Source organism: Cherax quadricarinatus, chromosome 51, assembly GCF_038502225.1.
Source record: "Cherax quadricarinatus isolate ZL_2023a chromosome 51, ASM3850222v1, whole genome shotgun sequence".
In the NCBI taxonomy this organism is placed as follows: domain Eukaryota; kingdom Metazoa; phylum Arthropoda; class Malacostraca; order Decapoda; family Parastacidae; genus Cherax; species Cherax quadricarinatus.
Genome location: NC_091342.1, coordinates 8,079,235 through 8,084,234, shown reverse-complemented (window position 1 = coordinate 8,084,234; position 5,000 = coordinate 8,079,235). Strand labels below are relative to the sequence as shown.

At 50.6% G+C, this 5,000-nt stretch overlaps 1 protein-coding gene across 5 annotated transcripts in view; it reads right to left on the bottom strand.

The window, feature by feature from the left end:
* Positions 1–5,000, bottom strand: part of LOC128694770 (carbonic anhydrase-related protein 10-like) — a 277,436-nt gene that overhangs the window by 245,667 nt on the left and 26,769 nt on the right. Inside the window, exon 1 of one of the 5 annotated variants that reach the window (XM_070095799.1) lies at positions 79–399. The exons of 3 other annotated variants lie outside the window; for them this stretch is intronic. The gene's annotated coding sequence lies outside the window, so the exon portion shown is untranslated. Of the gene's footprint in view, positions 1–78; positions 400–5,000 lie in introns of those variants that run through there. One more of the 5 variants, XM_070095802.1, reaches the window with a different exon arrangement.

Below are 5,000 nucleotides of genomic sequence, written 5' to 3'. Positions count from 1 at the left end.
TATATATATATATATATATATATATATATATATATATATATATATATATATATATATATATATATATATAATGCCTACCTTCCTGCACTTTGAAGGTTAGTAATGTTGAATTATATTTTCACCATCTGAAACCTAATGTTTCTGATTCAAGTTATTTATATAAACATCGTGAGAGTGTGTTCAGTCTAGCGGACTTCTTTTTTTTCAATTTTGAGAGGGAATTTGGGTTTGATTATCTCACAGCCAGACGTGTTTAACTCAGAGAGTGCACATGAGCCGCGGTGCTGACGCTCACACCGACACGCGCACACACACACACTGGTGCACACTCACGCACCACACGCACACGCACGCACCTCCTCACCCCGCGGTGGACCGGAGGTGACTGAACCACTCCTCTGCTCTCCACCCTTGAAAGCTTCCACCCACCGCCCAAAACTCGCGCCTAAACCTCCCGCCAAAATCTCCCGCAAAAATCTCCCGCCAGAACCTCCCGCCAAAAATCTCCCGCAAAAATCTCCCGCCAGAACCTCCCGCCAAAACCTCCCGCCTTAATCTCCTTCCTAAATCCGACATCCATCATGGTACAGAGCATATCTCCGACTCAACGTTTGCCTAACCAACCAACATCACCTAGTTCCACTAGTGGGCCCCGCCCAATTGTGACACCATCTCCAACTCCTACTTCTCGCATCCTTCTCCAACATATAAGTCATGTCTCGGATTAGGCTAAGGGACTGACAACCTTCAATCACTGGGTTTATTTTGTACTTCCTCCCATATCCTTTGCAGACGGTAAAAGATACCCCCACTGAAAAGTAAGGGCGCTATTAGTACTCTAAGAAAAAGCAATAAATGTCTGGGGCCCAAGACTGTTCAACAGCCTTCCACCAGGTATAAAGGGAATTACCGATAGTCCCCTGGCTTTATTCAAGAGGGAGCTGGACAAACACCAAAAGTCACTACCCGATCGGCCGGGCTGTGGTTCGTACGTTGAACTACGTGCGGCCAGCAGTAACAGCCTGATTGATCAGGCCTTGATCCACCGGGGGGCCTGGTGAAGGACTGGGCCGCGGAGACGTTGATCCCCGGAACACCATCCAGGAAGATCTCTCTCTCGCTAGTATGTTATGGTAGTGTGTAGATTTGGCACACCGCAAGTACTTTCAGGTATACCTGGAGTTTACCTGGAGAGAGTTCCGAGGGTCAACTCCCCCGCGGCCCGGTCTGTGACCAGGTATCTCTCCTCTGATCCAGTGAGTGCATATTTAGGACTTAAAGGCATTCACGGTAATTTAAATCCTTTATTGGTCTTATGCGAGCCATAAATAATTTTTGTATTTGTTCCAACTCTGACACCTCTCCCACCCTGTATGATGGTGTCAACACCGAACAACAGTCCAAAAGAGAGAGCACAGGCGATTTGAAAAGTGTCATTACAGGCACTATTTCCCTTGTTTTTAAAGTTCTCATTATCCACTCTTGTCATTTTCCTGACTATACTGACACTCCAGTACCCAATAGATAAGACCCATATAAAAATTCTCTATTAAACTCCATCGCTATTCCCAGTGTTTCACACCGCATTTTTTTTTTTTTTTTCTTTTTGCGGAGGGAATAGGAGTCGTCGACAGGTTTCCGTGTGAGATGCTGAACCAGGACGCGGAGTATAACTCTGGCGAAACACACGATAACAACGATGGTGCCAGAAAACCACACTACTACACACAACACCAGGATAAAGATGTGAACTATTGATGACCAATGACCAGGAATCAGATGACTAATTATGGCGCAAAATATGCCCAGCCAACTGAAACACACAGCTACTAAGAGAGTGGTAAAGGTCATTCCTGGATTGTAGGTAGATGGTATTGTCTGGAGAGAACAAGTAAGAGACTCCCAGCTGGAGGAAGACGCCCTAGTGATGCTTCCTGGTGTTCCTCCAGCAGTAGGTGTACTTGGCTGGCATGATCCCTTAGATCTGGTTGATAATGTAGGTAGATTTGGTTGATAATGTGGGTAGATAACGTGGGAAGATCTGGTAGATAATGTGAGTAAAGATCATGAATGGGTGTGTGTGTGGGTTAATAAGTAGTGTGGGTAAGTGTGGCTTAGCACGTGGTGTAGGCAAGAGAGTGTGGCTTAGCACGTGGTGTAGGCAAGAGAGTGTGGCTTAGCACGTGGTGTAGGCAAGAGAGTGTGGCTTAGCACGTGGTGTAGGCAAGAGAGTGTGGCTTAGCACGTGGTGTAGGCAAGAGAGTGTGGCTTAGCACGTGGTGTAGGCAAGAGAGTGTGGCTTAGCACGTGGTGTAGGCAAGAGAGTGTGGCTTAACACGTGGTGTAGGCAAGAGAGTGTGGCCTAGCACGTGATGTAGGCAAGAGAGTGTGGCTTAACACGTGGTGTAGGCAAGAGAGTGTGGCTTAGCACGTGGTGTAGGCAAGAGAGTGTGGCTTAGCACGTGGTGTAGGCAAGAGAGTGTGGCTTAGCACGTGGTGTAGGCAAGAGAGTGTGGCTTAGCACGTGGTGTAGGCAAGAGAGTGTGGCTTAGCACGTGGTGTAGGCAAGAGAGTGTGGCTTAGCACGTGGTGTAGGCAAGAGAGTGTGGCTTAGCACGTGGTGTAGGCAAGAGAGTGTGGCTTAGCACGTGGTGTAGGCAAGAGAGTGTGGCTTAGCACGTGGTGTAGGCAAGAGAGTGTGGCTTAGCACGTGGTGTAGGCAAGAGAGTGTGGCTTAGCACGTGGTGTAGGCAAGAGAGTGTGGCTTAGCACGTGGTGTAGGCAAGAGAGTGTGGCTTAGCACGTGGTGTAGGCAAGAAAGTGTGGCTTAGCACGTGGTGTAGGCAAGAGAGTGTGGCTTAGCACGTGGTGTAGGCAAGAAAGTGTGGCTTAGCACGTGGTGTAGGCAAGAGAGTGTGGCTTAGCACGTGGTGTAGGCAAGAGAGTGTGGCTTAGCACGTGGTGTAGGCAAGAGAGTGTGGCTTAGCACGTGGTGTAGGCAAGAGAGTGTGGCTTAGCACGTGGTGTAGGCAAGAGAGTGTGGCTTAGCACGTGGTGTAGGCAAGAGAGTGTGGCTTAGCACGTGGTGTAGGCAAGAGAGTGTGGCTTAGCACGTGGTGTAGGCAAGAGAGTGTGGCTTAGCACGTGGTGTAGGCAAGAAAGTGTGGCTTAGCACGTGGTGTAGGCAAGAGAGTGTGGCTTAGCACGTGGTGTAGGCAAGAGAGTGTGGCTTAGCACGTGGTGTAGGCAAGAGAGTGTGGCTTAGCACGTGGTGTAGGCAAGAGAGTGTGGCTTAGCACGTGGTGTAGGCAAGAGAGTGTGGCTTAGCACGTGGTGTAGGCAAGAGAGTGTGGCTTAGCACGTGGTGTAGGCAAGAGAGTGTGGCTTAGCACGTGGTGTAGGCAAGAGAGTGTGGCTTAGCACGTGGTGTAGGCAAGAGAGTGTGGCTTAGCACGTGGTGTAGGCAAGAGAGTGTGGCTTAGCACGTGGTGTAGGCAAGAGAGTGTGGCTTAGCACGTGGTGTAGGCAAGAGAGTGTGGATTAGCACGTGGTGTGGGCAAGAGTGTGTGGATTAGCACGTGGTGTGGGCAAGAGTGTGTGGGTTGGCACGTGGTGTGGGCAAGAGTGTGTGTTAGCACGTGGTGTGGGCAAGAGTGTGTGGATTAGCACGTTGTGTGGGCAAGAGTGTGTGGGTTAGCATGTGGTGTGGGCAAGAGTGTGTGGATTAGCACGTGGTGTGGGCAAGAGTGTGTGGGTTAGCACGTGATGTAGGCAAGAGAGTGTGGCTTAGCACGTGGTGTAGGCAAGAGAGTGTGGCTTAGCACGTGATGTAGGCAAGAGAGTGTGGCTTAGCACGTGGTGTAGGCAAGAGAGTGTGGCTTAGCACGTGGTGTAGGCAAGAAAGTGTGGCTTAGCACGTGGTGTAGGCAAGAGAGTGTGGCTTAGCACGTGGTGTAGGCAAGAGAGTGTGGCTTAGCACGTGGTGTAGGCAAGAGAGTGTGGCTTAGCACGTGGTGTAGGCAAGAGAGTGTGGCTTAGCACGTGGTGTAGGCAAGAGAGTGTGGCTTAGCACGTGATGTAGGCAAGAGAGTGTGGCTTAGCACGTGGTGTAGGCAAGAGAGTGTGGCTTAGCACGTGATGTAGGCAAGAGAGTGTGGCTTAGCACGTGGTGTAGGCAAGAGAGTGTGGCTTAGCACGTGGTGTAGGCAAGAGAGTGTGGCTTAGCACGTGGTGTAGGCAAGAGAGTGTGGCTTAGCACGTGGTGTAGGCAAGAGAGTGTGGCTTAGCACGTGGTGTAGGCAAGAAAGTGTGGCTTAGCACGTGGTGTAGGCAAGAGAGTGTGGCTTAGCACGTGTTGTAGGCAATAGAGTGTGGCTTAGCACGTGGTGTAGGCAAGAAAGTGTGGCTTAGCACGTGGTGTAGGCAAGAGAGTGTGGCTTAGCACGTGGTGTAGGCAAGAAAGTGTGGCTTAGCACGTGGTGTAGGCAAGAGAGTGTGGCTTAGCACGTGGTGTAGGCAAGAGAGTGTGGCTTAGCACGTGGTGTAGGCAAGAAAGTGTGGCTTAGCACGTGGCGTAGGCAAGAGAGTGTGGCTTAGCACGTGGTGTAGGCAAGAGAGTGTGGCTTAGCACGTGGTGTAGGCAAGAAAGTGTGGCTTAGCACGTGGTGTAGGCAAGAGAGTGTGGCTTAGCACGTGGTGTAGGCAAGAGAGTGTGGCTTAGCACGTGGTGTAGGCAAGAGAGTGTGGCTTAGCACGTGGTGTAGGCAAGAGAGTGTGGCTTAGCACGTGGTGTAGGCAAGAGAGTGTGGCTTAGCACGTGGTGTAGGCAAGAGAGTGTGGCTTAGCACGTGGTGTAGGCAAGAGAGTGTGGCTTAGCACGTGGTGTAGGCAAGAGAGTGTGGCTTAGCACGTGGTGTAGGCAAGAGAGTGTGGCTTAGCACGTGGTGTAGGCAAGAGAGTGTGGCTTAGCACGTGGTGTAGGCAAGAGAGTGTGGCTTAGC